The sequence below is a fragment of the Schistocerca cancellata genome, chromosome 1 (genome assembly GCF_023864275.1).
Source record: "Schistocerca cancellata isolate TAMUIC-IGC-003103 chromosome 1, iqSchCanc2.1, whole genome shotgun sequence".
Taxonomy (NCBI): domain Eukaryota; kingdom Metazoa; phylum Arthropoda; class Insecta; order Orthoptera; family Acrididae; genus Schistocerca; species Schistocerca cancellata.
In genome coordinates this window covers 1,249,812,513-1,249,835,493 of record NC_064626.1, presented here as the reverse complement: position 1 = coordinate 1,249,835,493, position 22,981 = coordinate 1,249,812,513, and positions in this window count along the sequence as shown.

Here is a 22,981-nt window from a genome sequence, read left to right as displayed (position 1 = left end):
CCACGAGCTGCGGACCACTCATAGCATTAGAAGTTCAAAAACATAACAATTTTTTTTACATGTGATATTTCATCATCTTTTCACTTAATATTGGCTGCATTTGTTGCTATAGGTACACTTTTCTTCACACGTAAGGGAGTTTCTTCTATGAATTTTGCAAAGCATACAAACCTTACATAAAGATGAAACTTCCTGGCAGATTAAAACTGTGTGCCGGACCGAGACTCGAACTCGGGACCTTTGCCTTTCGCGGGCAAGTGCTCTCCCCATGCACAACTCACGCCCCGTCCTCACAGCTTTACTTTTGCCAGTACCTCGTCTCCTACCTTCCAAACTTTACAGAAGCTCACTCCGCTGCAGAGTGAAAATCTCATTCTGCATACATAAAGATGTATGAAACTGTATATTTTATTTGATTTATGAAAAAATGAATGAGCTGTTACATTTAAACTACATTTTTAGAAAAATCTCAAATTTTATATTTGATTACATCAATTTTTACCCAGTTTTTAATAGATTTGGACATTCTTCAGTTTCAGACACCTGTGTGTATGGTTTGTATGCTGTGAAAAATTCGTCGAAGCATTTCTCTTACTTAAGAAGAAAAGTGTACCTATAGCAGCAAATGCAGCCAATAGTAAGTGAAAAAACTGTTGAAATTTCACATGTAAAATAAATTATTTTGTTATGTTTTTGAACCTCCACTGCTATGAGCGTGAATCCTCAATCCTTCCTGATCATCCTGACAAAGTTTCATGAATTTATTTGTAAAAGTATAGACAGTGATCTGTCGGTCGGATTGTGACTTTGAGTTCGGCGGCTCCTTTGATGGTATTCAAGAGTGTGTTCCGGCACTAGGTTTTACAGTTTCCTCTCCCCTCATCCGTAACAACACGAACCCCACACTACACTGTACAAGTTCTCATAACTGTCATCCATACTGCACAGTGACACACTTCATAACAGGTCGGAGAAAGGCAAACTATCGACACTAAGACCTTGCCTAAGACGGCGATGCAGGATTCCTGCATCTGCTCCCCTAATCTCACTCCCTGTGTATGGGATTCAAACATTACAACATCTGATTGGATAGGTGACCTATTACACGAAAGGTTTTCCACTTCGGGCCTATTAACGTAACGCTACAGGTAGGTTAAGTACTGAGACGCTCCTGGCATAAACTGAGTGGCCAACAGCCACCGTAGAGGTTGTCCCTTTTGAAGATGTGCCACGTATGACGACATAAAGGTGGGCCAGTGCGAGTGTAGACACGATTCTCGAGCAGTCTGCTATAGCCAGGAGCGTAGTTAACCGATTTTGAACATGATGAGATGATAATCGATGGTTCATGCATGGGTCATGGCACATCGGTGTTTACACAAGAATTCTTGATTGCGAGGTCGACATTGTATATCGCAAACGTTCAGTATCACAAAGATGATGTCTCCATATGCGTCAAGAGCCGCTTAGCGATACCATAAGTATGTGACGAATCAGCGTGACGTCATCCCCTCAGGGCCATAAGCGGCGATCGGGAGAGTCATATTGCCGGCGATCTGAATGTGGAATTTCAGGAACACATTTCTATCAAGGCTGTTGGAAGTCAGATGAACCACGCTGGTTTCAACAGCCGAAGAACGGAAAGTGCAGCCCTTTCATCACTTTTAGTAACTTAGCATATGTCAGCAGTATTTGTTTCATATCCTTCTCCTCGTTCTGTCTTCTAATTTTTCTGCAGTATTTTGTATGTGGACATTATCTTGTTTTACAAGTTAAACATACGAAGAAAGCTTCGCAAATAACCCTGTTACATTAAAACAGTTCGCGATGCCTAACACAGTTTACACTGCATTAGAAAGGAATTGCAAAACACATTAAAGCCTGGTCGCTTTGCAAACAGCGATAGTACTTGTGAAACGCGACCTTTTGAAGAGACGGACGCTCCACTCGGAAAAAAACTGAGAGGAGGTATTTGCATATGATGTCCAGCGAAACGAACTCTTTCAAGCGCAAAGGCAGAGGTCACAGGCTCTTTTCAAATAGCAGCAGACGTGTGTTTATTCACTGCAGGTATTCATGAAACGCACGCCATATAAAGAGATGTCCGACTACTCGTTGCGCGCGACAAATTCCGGGCTTGGCTTCCCTGTCGGTCTGTCCACCGTGCGTGCGGTCCGGTTCTGTATCAAAGAGGGAGACAAATGACGGACGTAATGCTGCTCGTACGTTCAGGAACCGTACGGCGCAACATGGATTTTAAAATACATGCTCTAGGTTGACCGTAGCGTATTATGGGAGTAACTCTGTGCAATATACAGACACTCCCTAGTGTTATTAAAGAACAAAAGTCGTGCTATGCATATATAATTCAAGTGACGTTTCGTATTGATTTAAGCAACAGATAAACCTGTAAACTATTTTGCGAATTGATGACGGAAGGTGGTTTGAGAAAATTAAGAGGATTCGTCGTAAAAGTCGGAGCTCTGATAGTGCAGAACGATTGGCGGTCGACTTGTAGCACTGCGAGACGCTACATAGAAACGCGTGTATGCGTATCCATATGGTGACAGTGTTGTTTCCACTAAGCTGCAGAAGTTCTGCTCGGAAGCTCTTACACTTCCGATCTCTCCCCGTGAAGAAAGACACTCATACCCGTCGATTTCTTTTAGACAATCGTAAATGTTTATCTATGAAGCCAGTGACCGTCTATCCCTACAGTGGGAAAAACGTATTAACAGTTATGGCCATTACTTTGAAATAATAAAAAGCTTAGTTGCTTTTTCCATTAGTCTCTTTTTCATTTAACTGTCTTTAATAAATAATATACGTAATAATGTTCTTTGATGGAGTGCTTAACCCTCTCAGACCAGATTTTTTTTCTGGTGGAAGGAAAATTTTTCTCTATGTAGCGATGCCTCCCCCCCATGAACCATGGACCTTGCCGTTGGTGGGGAGGCTTGCATGCCTCGGATGGCCGTACCGTAGGTGCAACCACAACGGAGGGGTATCTGTTGAGAGGCCAGACAAACGTGTGGTTCCTGATGAGGGGCAGCAGCCTTTTCAGTAGTTGCAGGGGCAACAGTCTGGATGATTGACTGATCTGGCCTTGTAACACTAACCAAAACGGCCTTGCTGTGCTGGTACTGCGAACGGCTGAAAGCAAGGGGAAACTACAGCCGTAATTTTTCCCGAGGGCATCCAGCTTTACTGTATGGGTAAATGATGATGGCGTCCTCTTGGGTAAAATATTCCGGAGGTAAAATAGTCCCCCATTAGGATCTCCGGGCGGGGACTACTCAGGCGGAAGTCGTTATCAAGAGAAAGAAAACTGGCGTTCTACGGATCGGAACGTGGATTGTCATATCCATTAATCGGGCAGGTAGGTTAGAAAATTTAAAAAGGGAAATGGATAGGTTAAAGTTAGATATAGTGGGAATTAGTGAAGTTCGGTGACAGGATGAACAAGATTTCTGGTCTGGTGAATACAGGGTTATGAATACAAAATCAAGTAGTGGTAATGCATGAGTAGGTTTAATAATGAATAAAAAAGTAGGAATGCGGGTAAGCTACTACAAAACAGCATAGTGAACGCATTATTGTGGCCAAGATAGACACGAAGCCTATGCCTACCACAGTAGTACAAGTTTATATGTCAACTAGCTCCGCAGATGATGAAGACATTGATGAAATGTATGATGAGATAAAAGAAACTATTCACATAGTAAAGGGCGAAGAAAATTTAATAGTCATGGGTGGCTGGAACTCGATAGTAGGAAAAGGAAGAGAAGGAAATGTAGTAGGTGAATATGGAACAGGGTTAAGAAATGAAAGAGGAAGCCGCATGGTAGAATTTTGCACAGAGCATAAATTAATCATAGCTAACACTTGGTTCAAGAATCATAAAAGAAGGTTGTATACATGAAAGAATCCTGGTAATATTGAAAAGTGTCAGACAGATTAAATAATGGTAAGACAGAGATTTAGGAACCAGGTTTTAAATTGTAAGATATTTCCAGGGGCAGATGTGGACACTCACCACAATCTATTTGTTATGAACTGTAGATTGAAACTGAAGAAACTGCACAAATGTGGGAATTTAAGGAGATGGGACGTGGATAAACTGACTAAACCAGAGGTTGTACAGAGTTTCAGGGAGAGCATTAGGGGACGATTGACAAGAATGGGGGAAAGAAATACGGCAGAAGAAGAATGGGTAGCTTTAAGAGATGGAATAGTAAAAGTAGCACAGGATAAAGCAGGTAAAAAGACGAAGGCTAATAGAAATCCTTGGGTAATAGAAGAGATATTGAATTTCGTTGATGAAAGGAGAAAATACAAAAAATGCAGCAAAAAGGAATACAAACGTCTCAAAAATGAGATCGACAGAAATTGCGAAATGGCTAAGGAGGGTTGGCTAGAGGACAAATGTAAGGATGTAGAAGCATGTATCACTAGGGGTAAGATAGATACAACCTACAGGAAAATTAAAGATACCTTTGGAGGAAAAAGAATCACTTTCATGAATATCAAGAGCTCAGATGGAAACCCAGTTCTAAGCAAAGAATGGAAGGTAGAAAGGTGGAAGGAGAATATAGAGGGTCTGTACAAGGGCGATGTTCCTGAGGACAATATTATGGAAATGGAAGAGAATGTAGAAGAAGATGAAATGGGAGATTTGACAGAGTACTGGAAGACCTAAGTCGAAAAAAGGCCCCAGGAGTAAACATCATTCCATTAGAAATACTGATAGCCTTGGGAGAGCCAGCCCTGACAAAACTCTCTCATCTGGTGAGCAAGATGTGTGAGACAGGCGAGATAACCCCAAAGTTCAAGAAGAATATAATAATTCCAATCCCAAAGAAAGCAGGTGCTGACAGATGTGAAAATTACCGAACTATCAGTTAATAAGCCACGGCTGCAAAATACTAACACGAATTCTTTACAGGCGAATGGAAAAACTGGTAGAAGCCGACCTCGCGGAAGATCAGTTTGGATTCCATAGAAATGTTGGGACACGTGAGGCAATACTGACCCTACGACTTATCTCAGAGAATAGATTAAGGAAAGGCAAACCTACATTTCTAGCGTTTGTAGAGTTGGAGAATGCTTTTCACAATGTTGATAGGAATACTCTTTTTCAAATTCTGAAGATGGCAGGGGTAAAATGCAGGGAGCGAAAGGTTATTTACAATTTGTACAGAAACCAGATGGCAGTTATAAGAGTCGAAGGACATGAAACGGAAGCAGTGGTTGGGAACAGAGTGAGATAGGGTAGTAGCCGATCCCCGATGTTATTCAGTCTGTATATTGAGCAAGGAGTGAAGGAAACAAAATAAAAATTCGGAGTAGGAACTAAAATCCATGGAGAAGAAATAAAAAGTTTGAGGTTCGCCGAGGACGTTGTAATTCTGTCAGAGACAGCAAAGGACTTGGAAGAGCAGCTGAACGGAATGGATAGTGTCTTCAAAGGAGGATATAAGATGTATATCAAAAAAAGCAAAACGAGAGTAATGGAATGTAGTCGAATTAAATCGGGTGATGCTGCGGGAATTAGATTAGGAAATGAGACGATTAAAGTAGTAAATGAGTTTTGCTGTTTGGGGACTAAAATAACTGACGATGGTTGAAGTAGAGAGGATATCAAATGTAGACTGGCAATGGCAAGGAAAGCGTTTCTGAAAAGGAGAAATTTGTTAACATCGAGTATAGATTTAAAAGTCAGGAAGTCGTTTCTTAAAGAATTTGTACGGAGTGTAGCCATGTATGGAAGTGAAACGTGGACGATAAATAGTTTAGACAAGAAGAGAACAGAAGCTTTCGAAATGTGGTGCTAGAGAAGAATGCTGAAGATTAGATGAGTAGATCACATAACTAATGAGGAGGTATTGAATAGAATTGGGGAGAAGAGAAATTTGTGGCACAACTTGACTAGAAGAAGGGATCGGTTGGTAGGACATCTTTTGAGGCAACAAGGGATCACCAATGTAGTATAGGAGGGCAGCGTGGATGGTAAAAATCGTAGAGGGAGACCAGGAGATAAATACACTAAACAGATTCAGAAGGATGTAGGCTGCAGTAGGTACTGAGAGATGAAGAAGCTTGCACAGGATAGAGTAGCATGGAGAGCTGCATCAAACCAGTCTCTGGACTGAAAGCCACAACAACAACAATGTAGTAATGTTCTTAGGTGATTTTTTTAATGTTTTTAGATGCATTATTTATGCATAAATATGCTCCTGCTTACAAAAATACTTTGCGTACTTGGCTTCATTTTATGGACTAAAATAACTATTTACAAAATATTACCTATTGCAATAAATAGTAAAATGATCATTCGATAATTACCGTGCAAAATAAGAATAATAACATTTTGAATTTTGAATAAGTGAATGATTAATTAATTGCAAGAGCACAAACTAGATGAACTGCTTAACTTGTAAGTAAAACTTCTATGTAATGATAATATTCTGTATAAAATATTATGTTTAATGGACTGCCAAAACTGTGTTCCTAGTACAGATTTTAGGTATACCTATCTTATTTGTAAATTTTCTATATATTTCTGTCAAGTTTTTATATAAAATTTATTTTGACACAAAAATACTTTTCTATAATAACCAAAAGCATCCGGAAACCACTAAAAACTTACATTTTCGTATTAGGTGCATTGTGCTACCACCTACTGCTAGGTGCTACATATCAGCGAACTCAATAGTCAATAGACATCGTGAGAGAGCAGAAAGGGGCGCTCCCCGGAACTCACGGACTTCGAACGTAGTCAGGTGATTGGGTGTCACTTGTGTCATACGTCTGTATGCGAGATTTCCATACTCCTAAACGTCCCTAGGTCCACTGTTTCTGGTATGATAGTGAAGTGGAAACGTGAATGGACACGTACAGCACAAAAGCGTACAGGCCGACCTCGTCTGTTGATTGACAGAGAAGAATAAAAGCGTACAGGCCGACCTCGTCTGTTGATTGACAGAGACCGCCGACAGTTGAAGAGGTTTGTAATGTGTAATAGTCAGAAATCTATTCAGATAATCATACAGGAATTCCAAACTGCATCACGATCCACTGCAAGTAATATGACTGTTAGGAGGTAGGTGAGAAAACTTGGATGTCATGGTTGAGCGACTGCTCATAAGCCACACATCAGGCCAGTAAATGCCAAACGACGTATCACTTGGTGTAAGGAGCGTAAGCATTGGACGACTGAAGAGTGGAAAAAAGTTGCGTGGAGTGACGGATCTCAGTACACAATGTGGCGATCCGATGGCAGGTTGTGGGTATGGCAGATGCCTGGTGAACGTCATATGCTAGCGTTTGTAGTGCCAACAGTAAATTTCGGATCTGGTGGTGTGATGGTGTGGTCGTGTTTTGCGTGGAGGAGGCTTGCAGCTCTTGTTGTTTTTCGTTGAAGAGTGAACAACTCGAGTGCTCAGTCAGGCTAAAGTACTGGAAGGACGGACTGGTGATGTTTCAGATGTAAACGAGTGTCAGCTACAGCATCATGGCATTTGTTGGTTTTCTCTAAAATACACAACAACAACGTCAAGAAGAAATAATACAGCGGTTCTCTTCAAGAGTCAGGATCGCACCACACTGCGTCGCTTCATCACCACAAGGCCATTTCTGCATCCTCCGTCAGGCAAAGTAATGTTTCGTTTTTTACTTTTTTAGATGAACCAGTATTTGCTGAAGTTTCCGCAATATATGTGTGAAAGTTCAGTAGTTTGTCACATACCTTGATTTATCCTCAGTCACAAACCTTGTTAGTCTCCTATTTCGATTGTGTGAATCGTCTGAGAATCAAAACGAGGTGAAAGTGTTTGGATATGTAACCGAAATCTTTTAAAGAAATGTTGAATACTTTACAGCAGGTGTTTCTTCCTTTTTTATTGTTTTTTTTTAATAGTAAAAGGCTACTTACTTAGAAGTTCTATATAAAGAGACAAATTTAGGTAATTATCAAAATCATATCACCAAATATTAAAGATTTAAGTACAGTGGAGGGTTACTAAATAGATTACAAATCATAACATGCTAAATGTCTACATAAATGCCTACAATAAATGAATTTGTGTGAATGGTCTATTCTCTGTTTGCTTATTTGTGTTTACGTATACATGTTGTTCGTATCTGTTCTTGCTTGTGTCCGTCAAAGATAGTTATCAGACGGAACAGTTTCGAGGTCAGCACATCCTGTAGTCCGTATGTCATTAAATTTAACATGGATATCTATTAAAAGTCTGTATTTTTTACTTAAGGATTGCGTTCTGTTAAAGATTTGTACTGAAACAGTTATTATAAAACATAAAAGATTCAGAGAGCTCATGTGCACACCGCGACCTGTCCACTGCATAGGCTCATCAACAGACAATGAACATAACTGCGATCGTGGAAATTAAAATAAACTTTTGGCAACTATTTCAAAAATTCTTTTCAACATAAGTACAGTGTCAGGACAACCTTACGTCATACCGATTAGTGCTTTCCTCGCATCAGTGACATGGTGCAATAATCATGTCTCATTACTCCCTTAACGTATTGGTGTACTTTAGCGTGAACCAGTTTCTTGCCACCATTTTGCAGAATGTAGGTTAATTTATGAGAGCCTTCTTTTCTAATGTTTGCTACTGTGTTTATGCCCAATTACAAACGATTTTAGCGGTGATGTGAAGCTTAATTCAACAGTTATTTTACATCTGAAAATATCTGCTACAAATATAGTTGAAATTACTCTAGCTTGTTCTGGGCTTTACGACATAATTGTAGTTTGTGACATTAGACAGTTGGTTCAGTTCCCCTATAATTACTTTACTTCCTTTCAATACTTAGCAGACACTGGAGACGAAATAAATTCAGATTATCTTTCCATTAACACACGTTCACCCTCATTCAAAATCCTGTCGAAGGGGCAGCATTTTAGGGTGTATTTACTGTTATTAGTAATGTCCTACAGTGCTACAGTGGGATACGACTTTTGCAGGTGGAAGCTTTTAATCCCCCTGTACGACTTCTTAGTAGTTTTAGGAATATTAGTCTGTCGTGCACAAGTCTTCTATAGTGACACAAATCTTCACATTTAACTGTAGTCCGGAGATACACGAGCATATGCGTATTCATGTAACGGAAGCATCAAGACGTTCGCGAGTAGGCGTAGTATGATACACGGCGCACGTAACTCCCTCCAGAAGACTGCAGCACTCCAACGGGAAAGGACCGGCACAAGTTCGATGCGAATTTATTGCAGCTGGCTGCGAGAGCCCTCAGTCGGAAAAAATATCGGTCGTTACGCGGAGTAGGAAGTCACGTCCGGCAGCAGAAGGAGGAAGTAATAGCTTCAAAAACGGGCGCTGCGAGAAGGCCAGACCTGAAACACGGCAAGTCCAGCTTCACTCCAGCAGTGACAAGTGACTGTGGAGGAGGGAGGGTGGGAGAATCCAGCGGAACGTGACATCTCACTGCACGACAAGCGGGCGTTTTCCTCCCCACTAACTGTACAAGGGAAAGGATTCCTGTCGTCTAGCTAGATGAGGTACAAACTCTTAGAATTTTTTTTTTTGTTCTTTCTTTGCAAAGAGCTGAAACTCTTACAGGCGATTGCAGTTGTGTTTGGCGATAGATTCTCGAAGAATGTCATTTTTCTACATGTGAGAACGCCAAGATGAAGGTACATATCGGTTTCCAGAAGCTTCCCTTAAACCAGTCACAAACGCTGAAGATCATACACTACTTGCCATTAAAATTGCTACACCACGAAGATGACGTGCTACAGACGCGAACTTTAACCGACAGGAAGAAGATGCTGTGATATGCAAATGATTAGCTTTTCAGAGCATTCACACAAAGTTAGCGCCGGTGGCGACACCTACAACGTGCTGACATGAGGAAAGTTTCCAACCGATTTCTCATACACAAACAGCAGTTCACCGACGTTGCCAGGTGAAACGTTGTTGTGATGCCTCGTGTAAGGAGGAGAAATGCGTACCATCACGTTTCCGACTTTGATAATGGTCGTATTGTAGCCTATCGCGATTGCGGTTTGTCGTATCGCGACATTGCTGCACGCGATGGACGAGATCCAATGACTGTTAGCAGAATATGGAATCGGTGGGTTCAGAAGGGTAATACGGAACGTCGTGCTGGATCCCAACAGCCTCGTATCACTAGCAGTCGAGATGACTGGCATCTTATCCGCATGGCTGTAACGGATAGCGCAGCCCGTCTTGATCCCTGAGTCAACAGATAGGGACGTTTGCAAGACAACAACCATCTGCACGAACAGTTCGACGACGTTTGCAGCAGCTCGGAGACAATGGCTGTTGTTACCCTTGACGCTGCATCACAGACAGGAATGCCTGCCATGGTGTACTCAACGACGAACCTGGGTGCACGAATGGCCAAACGTCATTTTTTCGGATGAATCCAGGTTCTGTTTACAGCATCATGATGGTCGCATCCATGTTTGGCAACATCGCGGTGAACGCGCATTGGAAGCGTGTATTCGTCATCGCCATAATGGCGTATCACCCGGCGTGATGGTATGGGGTGCCATTGGTTACACGTCTCGGTCACCTCCTGTTCGCATTGACGGAATTTTGAACAGTGGACGTTTCATTTCAGATGTGTTACGACCTGTGGCTCTACCCTTCATTCGATCCCTGCGAAACCCTACGTTTGTGCAGGATAATGCCCGACTGCATGTTGCAGGTCCTGTACGGGCCTTTCTGGATACAGAAAATGTTCGACTGCTGCTCTGGCCAGCACATTCTCCAGATCTCTCACCAACTGAAAACGTCTGGCCAATGGTGGTCGAGCAACTGGTTCGTCACAATACGCCAGTCACTACTCTTGATGAACTATGGTATCTTGTTGAAGCTGCATATGCAGATGTACCTGTACACGCCGTCCAGGCTTTATTTGACTCAATGCCCAGGCGTATCAAGGCCGTTATTACGGCCAGAGGTGGTTGTTCTGGGTACTGATTTCTCAGGATCTATGCCCCTAAATTGCGTCAAAATGTAATCACATGTCAGTTGTAGTACAATATATTAATCCAATTAATACCCGTTTATCATCTGCATTTCTTCTTGGTGTAATCATTTTAATGGCCAGTAGTGTAATTTACAGGATGCACGCTTTCTTCAAGTGCGAAGCAGGAAACATTGGATCTGTCTCAGGAACGCACAGCAGAAGCAAATGGCGTCGGCTTGAGTACTGTTCGGCGCATTACCAGTAGAGGTAATTTATCTGTCCAGATAAGTGGAAGCCCAGTTTTCAGAGCACCAGGGAAACATCATAGCCGTGAAAAACCTATAACGAATGTAAGCGATTTTGACAAAGATGTTCTAAGGCGACTTGCGTTAAATATGTACAAGACAGGCGAATTTCCTACTGTCAAAAAAATTACGTTGAATTTTAAAGTCAGTGTTACTTTAATGTGAAGAATACTGAAAGGCATTGGGTTCAAATATGTAGATACAAATGACGGACAAAAATTTTTAATGGAACGTTGTGATATCACTGCTTCAAGGGCACAGTTTTTAAGAAGTACTCTTGAAATAAGAAAATCTGGCAATCAGAACGTTCTTTACTTGAACGAAACCATGGGTGAACCACAAATGTACAAAGAAAGCGTGTTGGAAACTGAGTTATGGTTCGGGTGGCTTTGAAGTACCAGTTGGTAAAAGGGGACGAATAACTGTGCTTCACTCTGGTTCTGCTTCCGGATTCATTCCAGAAAGCAGATTAATATTCCGGACAAAAAAGAGCATTTCTGGTGATTATCATTCTGAGATGAACTCAGAGACATTTACATTACGATTTATGAAACAGTTTCTAACTTACTTACCTGCAAACTCAGCGATTGTTATGGACAATGCGAGTTACCACTCAGTTGTTGCTGACATGGTTGCCACAACAAGAACGAAAAAAGCCTGTATCATGCTGTTGTTTGCAAGTAAGAATATTCTGCACAGTGTCAATCAAACTCGAGCTCACTTTTTAAATCTTGTTGGGCTTCATAAGTCTCGCGTGAAAGTCTATGAAATCTATTGTATTGCACAAGAATAGGGACATATAGTTTCGCGTTTGCGACCATATCGTTGACAGTACAATCCGATAGAGCTTATATGGGCGCAAGTGAAAGGATTTGTTGCAGAACGAAACACTACATTCAAAATTGCTGACACAGAGTGACTTTTGCAAGAAGCGCTTAACAGCACGACAGCTTCAGCATGGCTTGAATGTGTTCGACGGGCAGAACGGCTACAGGAGGAGGAGATGGAGAGAGAAATTTTGATAATATGCTCGATTCCATCGTAATCACTCTCAGACCATATGAGTCAGACAATGGCATGGACTGCAGCGATGTATGGCCGGCCGGAGTGGCCGAGCGGTTCTAGGCGCTTCAGTCTAGAACTGCGGGACCGCTACGATCGCAGGTTCGAATCCTGCGTCCGACATGGATATGTGTGATGTCCTTAGGTTAGTTAGGTTTAAGTAGTTCTATGTTCTAGGGGACTGATGACCTCAGATGTTAAGTCCCATAGTGCTCTGACCCATTTGAACCATTTTTGCAGCAATGTAGATGACGAGGGTCGCAGCGATTGAAAACAACCAAAACTGAGCCACACAAACTACATTCACGATGTATTTTCTTTTTCTATAGCTTCTCTTCTGCAGCTGCAGTTTTACTAGTGATATTGAGACATGTTCTATCTTTTGCGACTATAAGAAATGTCTTATCGATACCAACTGCTTTTAGTGAAGCATCTTCAGTGGACAGTATTTTGACTTCTATACTGCGACTTAATTACTTGTTGTAGTTTTGTGCATCGCTGCGGTTGTAAGATCATTTTCAACGTTTCCCTGGTCTAATCTATATTTTAGCAAATAATTGCTGTTTGTGAGTGACAGACACTCTTAATTAAGTTCGTGTTTGGGGCATTGAACTTCACTAACAATAAATTTTAGTCTTTATGTTTTTATGAGTCCATACCTGATTTCGTGAACTTTATCGACTTTGTTTTAACCGAGGTGCTTTAAAAAAAGCGAAGAGTGTCTGGTATAAATAAAACTTCATGGAAGTCCATTATTACATACAATGCTTTTGTGGTTTTAAAATTATTTCATTCAGAATGTTATATAACATGTTATTTATGATAGACTGTGTCCGTGTTGTGAATAGTTAAGCACTGCACTTGACAGCAGTTTCTTGGTGTCTTACGAAAATAATTATCTGTAAACTTTTATTTTGTCATCTGACACAAGGATTCGTACCTCCCTGTACGTAGGTGCTCCGAACGAAGCATCGCAACTCGCCTCTACCGGACGACACTGCATGCCTCATCCTTCCGATCCGACTATTTAACCGTGGTAGTCACGTGGTGGTGGGAGCTTAACTCTTTGACAACTCGCAACAAACTGAATAAAAACTCACCAAATAATTTTCTACGCTGCCCCCTCCCCCTTAAACACAAGCTTACGAACTGTTTGGCGTCTACATTTCTATGCGGGTACCACAGCTGTTGTTTGCAACCGGCAGCACTGCAGTCCCCGTCTGTGCCTCTACACTGTGCGGAGCTGCGTAACCCGCCATCGTTCATGGATCCGACAGTAGCAAACATCGAAGCGAATAGTGAGAGATTAGAGATTAGATTAGATTAGATTAGTACTTGTTCCACCGATCACGAATACTACACTTCGTAATGATGTGGAACGTATCAGGTTAATAAGAGGTGTCTATACAAGATATTACATTACACAAAATATTACATGACACTCATTATTTTTAATTTTTTTGGTGGTGGGAGTGGGTAACTTCATCTAATGAGTAGGAGGAATTGCCATTCAGAAATTCTTTTGATTTCCTTTTAAATGGTATATCGCTATCTGTCAGACTTTTGATGCTATTAGGTAAGTGACCAAAGACTCTTGTGGCAACATAATTTACCCCCTTCTGAGACAAAGTTAGATTTAACCTTGAGTAGTGAAGATCATCCTTTCTCCTAGTGTTGTAGCCATGTACACTGCTACTACTTTTGAATTCGTTCGGATTGGTAATAACAAATTCCATAAGTGAATATATATATTGTGAGGCTACAGTGAAGATCTCTAGCTCTTTAAATAAGTGTCTGCAGGATAAGCTTGGATGAGCTCCAGCAATTATTCTGATTACACTCTTTTGTACAATGAACACTCTTTTACTCAATGATGAGTTACCCCAGAATATGATGCCATACGAAAGCAGAGAACGAAAACAGGCGTGGTAACCTAATTTACTGAGGTGTATATCGCCAAAATTTGCAATGACCCTAATAGCATAAGTAGCTGAACTCAAAGGTTTCAGCAGATCCTCAGTGTGTTTTTTCCAGTTCAACCCCTCATCAATGCGTACACCTAGAAATTTTGAATATTCTTCCTTAGCTACCGATTTCTGATCGAAGCCTACATTTATTAATGGTGTCATTCCATTTACTATGTGGAACTGTATATATTGTGTTTTGTCAAAGTTTAATGTGAGAGCCCATTTGCAGAGAACCACTTCATGATTTTCTGAAAAACATCGTTTACAATTTCATCAGTTAAATCTTGTGTGTTGGGTGTGATAACTATACTTGTATCATCGGCAAAAAGTACCAGCTTTGCATCTTCGTGAACATAGAATGGCAAGTCATTAATATATATTAAGAACAGCAGAGCGCCCAAGACCGAACTTTGCGGCATCCCATTTTTGATTGTTCTCCAGTTTGAGAAATCAGCAGTTTATGTGAACTGCTTATTTCAACTTTCTGCACTCTTACAGTTAGGTATGATTTAAACCATTTCCGCGCTGTCCCATTCATACCACAGTATTTGAGCTTATCTAGAAGTATTCCATGATTTACACAATCAAAAGCCTTTGAGAGATCACAAAAAATCTCATCGGGTGACTTCAGGTTACTCAGAGCATTTAATATTTCATTACTGAAAGAAACGAATTGATGCTAGTGTGGGGGTGGGGGTTCTATCAAGGTGTTTTATTTTGTTCTCTAATTTTGTAAGTTGAAATGTTTTGTCGTCTTGTGCGGTTTTTTAGATACCACAGCCTTTTACAAGGGTCTGAACATTATTTGTGCCGGCAGCCAAATATTAATTTTAAAATAAATAATGTTTCCTGTCGTACTCAGCTATCGAAATGGTTTAGACACGAATTCTACTCTTGTTCCCGTTTACGAAATATCCATAAGCTTCATCCCACAGGTACATTTCTCACATAGCCTAAACTGAAATAAAATGTTCTAACTCTCTAAGAATAACGCCAAGGAGTCAAGAACCACGACGATAATCAAAAGTCTACTGTCGTTTAACGAAACAGTATATTATGAACAACATCCAAACGCAAAAGACATCAGTTGTCAAATAAATTATGTTTCCTATCGTACTAAGCTCTCGAAACAGTTCAGGGACTAATTCCACTCTTGCTCCCATTTACGTAATGTTAACTACATACCTTAAATATGAAGAATAATCTCAGATGTTTGTCACGCAGTTTCCAATAACACAGTGGGCGGCACAAAAGACAGAAAATCGATAACGGAACACGAGCTTCCCAGATAAATTCTTAATCCGGGTAAGCTTACTTTTACACAGTTTCACCAGCTATGCGCGATATATCATTCAATAGAAACCAGCAACGTCAGCGATTATTAACACAGTCCGAGCCATAAGCGGATCCGAACGGATTCACAGCGTAGCGGAGCGCATTCGCGTATGACTGACATCGATCGATTAACTTCTCAGGTGCAGAAACCTCGTTATTTATATATGCTCTTTGTAGACGACGAAGAGAACGCTTGATCCTAAACTGCTTCAGCGCTGGCAGCTGTGTCTAGTGACCATCTTTTGTGGTTACAAAACTAACAATGATCCCAATTTTTCCGGAAGTATCTCTACACTTACGTTCTACAAAATCCTCAGTTTATTGACCATCAAGTCTTGAACTTCAGAATTTTCCAAGTGTAACCGACGGTAATAGTCAACTGTAGCTGTCTCAGTTTTAGCTTCCGAACCTTGAAGCTTTACAATATTATATCTAAATCGGGTACAACTCCATTGTTACATATAATGAATACAGTGGTGTTACCTTGGCTTTGTAGCTTAATGTGTTGTTGTTGTGGTCTTCAGTCCTGAGACTGGTTTGATGCAGCTCTCCATGCTGCTCTATCCTGTGCAAGCTTCTTCATCTCCCAGTACCTACATCCTCCTGAATCTGCAAAGTGTATTCATCTCTTGGTCTCCATCTACGACTTTACCCTCCACGCAGCCCTCCAATACTAAATTGGTGATCCCTAGATGTCTCAGAACATTTCCTACCAACCGATCCCTTCTACTAGTCAAGTTGTGCCACAAAATTCTCTTCTCCCCAATGCTATTCAATACCTCCTCATTAGTTATGTGATTTACTCATCTCATCTTCAGCATTGTTCTGTAGCACCACATTTCTAAATCTTCTATTCTCTTCTTGTCTAAACTATTTATCGTCCACGTTTCACTTCCATACATGGCTACACTCCATACAAATACTTTCAGAAATTGCTTCCTGACACTTAAATCTATACTCGATGTTAACAAATTTCTCTTCTTCAGAAACGCTTTCCTTGCCATTGCTAATCTACATTTTATATCCTCTCTACTTCGACTATCATCAGTTATTTTGCACCCCAAATAGCAAAACTCCTTTACTACTATAAGAGTTTCACTTCCTAATCTAATTCCCTCAGCCTCACCCGACTTATTTCGACTACATTCCATTACTCTCGTTTTGCTTTTGTTGATGTTCATCTTATACTCTCCTTTCAAGACACTGTCCATGCCGTTCAGCTGCTCTTCCAAGTCCTTTCCTGTCTCTGACAGAATTACAATGTCATCGGCGAACCTCAAAGTTCATATTTCTTCTCCATAGATTTTAATACCTACTCCGAGCTTTTCTTTTGTTTCCTTTATTGCTTACTCAATATACAGATTGAATAACATCGGGGATAGGCTACAACCCTGTCTCACTCCCTTCCCAACCACTGCTTCCCTTTCATGCCCCTCGACTCTTATAACTGCCATCTGCTTTCTGTACAAATTGTAAATAGCCTTTCGCTCCCTGTATTTTACTCCTGCCACCTTCAGAATTTGAAAGACAGTATTCCAATCAACATTGTCAAAAGCTTTCTCTAAGTCTACAAATGCTATAAACGTAGGTTTGCCTTTCCTTTATCTTTCTTCTAAGATAAGCCGCAGGGTCATTATTGCCGCACGTGTTCCAACATTTCTACGGAATCCAATCTGATCTTCCCCGAGGTCGGCTTCTATCAGTTTTTCCATTCGTCTGTAAAGAATTCGCGTTAGCATTTTGCAGCTGTGACTTATTAAACGGATAGTTCGGTAATTTTCACATGTGTCAAAACCTGCTTTCTTCGGGATTGGAATTATTATATTCTTCTTGAAGTCTGAGGGTATTTAGCCTGTCTCATACATCTTGCTCACCAGATGGTAGAGTTTTGTCAGGACTGGCTCTCCCAAGGCCGTCAATAGCTCCAATGGAATGTTGTCTACCCCCGGGGCCTTCTTTCGACTCAGGTCTTTTAGTGCTCTGTCAAACTCTTCACGCAGTATCGTGTCTTCCATTTCATCTTCATCTACATTCTCTTCAATTTCCATAATATTGTCCTTAAGTACGTCGCCCTTGTATAGACCCTCTCTATACTCCTTCCATCTTTCTGCTTTCCCTTCTTTGCTTAGAACTGGGTTTCCATCAAAGCTCTTGATATTCATGCATGTGGTTCTCCTTTCTCGAAAGGTCTCTTTAATTTTCCTGTAAGCAGTATCTATCTTACCCCTCGTGAGATAAGCCTCTACATCCTTACATTTGTCCTCTAGCCATCCCTGCTTAGCCATTTTGCACTTCCTGTCGATCTCATTTTTCAGACGTTTGTATTCCTTTTTGCCTGCTTCATTTACTGCATTTTTATATTTTCTCCTTTCATCAATTAAATTCAATATTCTTCTGTTACCCAAAGGTTTCTACTAGCCCTCGTCTTTTTACCTATTTGATCCTCTGCTGCCTTCACTATTTCATCCCTCAATGCTACCCATTCTTCTTCTATTGTATTTCTTTCCCCCATTCCTGTCAATTGTTCCCTTATGCTCTCCCTGAAACTCTTTACAACCTCTGGTTCTTTCAGTTTATCCAGATCCAATTTCCTTAAATTTCCACCTTTTTGCAGTTTCTTCAGTTTTAATCTACAGTTCATAACCAATGATTGTGGTCAGAGTCCACATCTGCACCTGAAAATGTCTTACAATTTAAAACCTTGTTCCTAAATCTCTGTCTTACCATCATATAATCTATCTGATACCTTTTAGTATCTCCAGGGTTCTTCCATGTATACAACCTTCTTTCATGATTCTTGAACCAAGTGTTAGCTATGATTAAGTTGTGCTCCGCGCCAAATTCTACCAGACGGCTTCCTCTTTCATTTCTTAGCCTCAATCCATATTCACCTACTATGTTTCCATCTCTCCCTTTTCCTACTGACAAATTCCAGTCACCTATGACTATTAAATTTTTGTCTCCCTTCACTACCTGAATAATTTCTTTTATCCCATCATACATTTCATCAATTTCTTCATCATCTGCAGAGCTAGTTGGCATATAAACAACAATGCATATAAACAATAATGCGTTCACTATGCTGTTTTTAGTAGGTTACCCGCATTCCTACTTTTTTATTCATTATTAAACCTACACCTGCATTATCCCTATTTTCTTTTGTATTTATAACCCTGTATTCACCTGACCAAAAGTCTTGTTCTTCCTGTCACTGAACTTCACTAATTCCAACTATATCTAACTTCAACCTATCCATTTGCCTTTTTAAATTTCCTAACCTACCTGCCCGATTAAGGGATCTGAGATTCCACGCTCCGATCCGTTGAAAGCCAGTTTTCTTTCTCCTGATAACGACGTCCTCTTGAGTAGTCCCCGCCCGGAGATCAGAATGGGGAGCTATTTTACCTCTGGAATATTTTACCCAAGAGGACGCCATCATCATTTAACCATACAGTAAAGCTGCATGCCCTTGGGAAAAATTACGGCCGTAGTTTCCCCTTGCTTTCAGCCGTTCGCAGTACCAGAACAGCAAGGCATTTTGGTTTGTGTTACAAGGCCAGATCAGTCAGTCATCCAGACTGTTGCCCCTGCAACTACTGAAAAGGCTGCTGCCCCTCTTCAGGAACCACACGTTTGTCTGGCCTCTCAACATATACCCCTCCGTTGTGGTTGCACCTACGGTACGGCTATCTGTATCAGTGAGGCACTCAAGCCTCCCCACCAACGGCAAGGTCCATGGTTCATGGGGAGGGTAGCTTAATAACAAAGATTAATTAATCTGACTGGTTTTGTGAAATTAATGTCAAAAATTTGCCTGCCTCTTAATAATTCAAAAAGTAGATCAGGTATCTTCATGGAAACGACTACCATATGTTTTTACGAGAAACTGAACCTAATTCAGAAGTAAAACAATTTTATTTTAACTTTATGCATTTTTAATAGTTCTTAAAAGTGAAATAATTCAAATATAAAAGAGTTAGCTTCCCGGATACGTGTACCATCTGTTTCTATGATAAATCGCATATGATTCCAAAAGTAGAACCTTCTGTAGTTAATACTGTGCACCTCTGAGAATTTTACGAAAAGTAGATTACTCAAGTAACTAATCAGTGAACCACATCGTGATTCACAGTACTAGTATTTATTCTTTTCATAGTCTCACATAAACTGACCGAGTTTCGAAACAATACTTGATCACTTAATTTTATGGAAGTACATGGTATAGTTCGTTTGCCAATGGCTCAAGCATGAGCCAGGCGCACTGTTGACCTGACCTCATCTGAGCGATTGCGAAAAATCAGTACTTTACTGGCCTCGCTAGAGTCAGCTTACTTCCCCACTGTAGGAAATATATAGGTCAACTAGAGATATTCGTCAATTTAGTTTTGTATAGTGAATAACAGAAATTCTGAAGATAACTGAGCAATAAATAATGGTTTAGACATAGTGATAGAATGGAGAACATAACCACACCTCCCAAAAGAAACTGTCAACTCCCCAGAAGGCATCATGCAATTACCGTAAAACACCTTCTCTAGCCTTGATAACGGCCCCGGTTCGACGAAGAAGAGAACCCACAAGCTCATTCAGATATGCCATACCAAACTGAAGTCGCTCAATCAGATCATATCCTGTAGAGTTACCAAGTTTCAGCGATGGTGACTGATGTGTTTCACCCTTTGTTCCAAGCAGTGACAGACAGACGGGTCATGCAGAATTTCGCTATTCGTCATCGCTGATGATGGCAGGCATATCGAACATGTCATAACCTAAATCCGAATATGTGCAGTGACGTTTACATGTTGAATAAAGTGTGTGCACGCCATAGTTTGCACCTAATTTACGTTTTTTTTTTTTTATCTGGTTCAAAAATGGTTCAAATGGCTCTGAGCACTATGGGAATCAACTGCTGTGGTCATCAGTCCCCTATAAGTTAGAACTACGTAAACCTAACTAACCTAAGGACATCACACACACCCATGCCCGAGGCAGGATTCGAACCTGCGACCGTAGCAGCAGCGCGGCTCCGGACTGGAGCGCCTAGAACCGCACGGCCACCGCGGCCGGCTTATCTGGTTCAATAACTGTCACCCTGTACCTTGTGTATGCGATACTAGTGCCATCTTCATATGTGCACATCGATATTCCATGATTTTTGCCACCACAGTGAACGTGTTAACAAAAATGTTTCTATGAAACTTGAGTATCTCCCGACCTATCGAATGTTCAAATAACTTTCAGGAACGATGCTATGTAACGTCTAAGACAGCCACCAATATTTCGACTGGTGAACACCCCCCCCCCCCTTACCGAGCGAGGTGGCGCAGTGGTTAGCACACTGGACTCCCATTCGGGAGGACGACGGTTCAATCCCGTCTCCGGCCATCCTGATTTAGGTTTTCCGTGATTTCCCTAAATAGTTTCATGCAAATGCCGGGATGGATCCTTTGAAAGGGCACGGCCGATTTCCTTCCTGATCCTTCCCTAACCCGAGCTTGCGCTCCGTCTCTAATGACCTCGTTGTCGACGGGACGTTAAACACTAACCACCACCACCACCACCACCACCACCAACACCCCCTTATTTTCAATGTAAGTAGAGATCGCCACTCATGGAAAAGTGAAACTCTTGATGAGTGGGGCTACAACGACAAGGAATAAGTGACGGCGTATAAAAAAGGCAGCTGGCGCTGCACTAGGCGTTTGCTAGCAGTATTACCTTGGGAACAACTGGAACAAATGTTTGTGTATGTGTACGTCGATGGAGTCTGGCCACGGCAGCGCGACGAGATTGTGGCGACTGAGTTTGCACGGCGGGTTCCCTTCACGCCAGGGGCTTACTACACGATAAGTTTTCTGGGAGACACACACACACGCAGAACATGTCAGCGTCACTGGTAGCTAGCGGTATAAATGTGAGAGGCAGTCTGCTGAGCGGGTACACAACTCGTCCTCATGGGACACAACTGGGGAGTCGTCTCAAAGTGGATCTTTGGCTTCTGTTTGGTCCTGCAGAGCATAACAGAATAACTTTACTTACGACCGGCAGGTGAGAGACAAGTTAATTTTTACGACAACTGCAGATATGCAACAACGCTCACAAAGAATGAGTTAAGAGTGACAGTCATACGTGTTTTAGTCGCATACTGATCAGAGTACAGAAATTATTTGGGTAACAGCAGCAAACCTCACCGAGAACGGCTGAGTATGAAATCAAACACTGATCCAGTAAAACCTTATTCTCTTTTTTTGTGTTGAAATTGGCTGTATATTATTGAGTGTTTGCACGTGACTGCTGTGGGGATGCTAAAGTTTTTGACAATAGCTGTTTAGTTTACTACTTCCATTTTTGTTAACATTGAATTTCAGATAACAAACGTCGGGCTGCTCTGTCAGCCGTTGACTGCAATGATGCCATTTTGTGTGCTGATTACAGGTTCTATTCGTCTTGTCAGCATATTAATTTATTGCTTCATTAATATTTATTACTCTTTGTGATACATCTCTTTCCACATGTGAAGGAAATGTTTTGATGATCTCCTTCTCTATAATTTCGTTAATTTATGGTAAAGGATCCTAGCCCGTCTTTTTGCTTGTCAGTGGCGATGGTTGATATCTACATTGCATTGCGTAGGAAATTTTCTCGCCCTTTTTGTTGAGTGGGACTTCGATGTTGTTTTTTAAGCCTTTGCTGAATGGTGCCTGTTCTTCTACAGTGAAAATTATGTCGGTGCTGTTGAGATAAGGGGCGAAGAAAGTGAGTTTTTCGATCATTTTTAATTAATTTGGAAACAACTTTTTATATAAAATTTGCTTGTCGTTTGCTGTATGTAGTTTATATTCTCTTTACAATCAAATTGGTGCGTTGCCTGACTTTTCAGTGACTAACTCATGTTCTAGTAGATGAAAAATCTTCTGTGCATTTTCAGTCTGCATGTTAACCATTTGCTTGATTTTGTGGTTAGTTTCAGAGCTTTTTCAAGAGCTACTTTTAAGGATGTTATGTTGGTATTATCGACAATCTTGACATAATTTGCAATTACTTGAGTTTTCATGCAATGTGCTGGTTCGTCTTTGAAAGTTTTTCTTCTGTTCATTTGATCACCTGACTGGAGTGCTTAATTTTGAAGGCGAATGTTTTTGGTTAGGCTTGCCGTGGTCGTTTTGAATTTCAGTTTGCAAATTCCAGTTTCCGTGACCAGTAGCCTCTTTGAAAATTTTCAAGGAATTCATAAAATTAATCAAAGTGAAACATCTTCCCAATTTGAGGTTTAATATACAAACCGCCCACAATATAAATGATGCTGAACATGGATATTGATAAATTGATAAT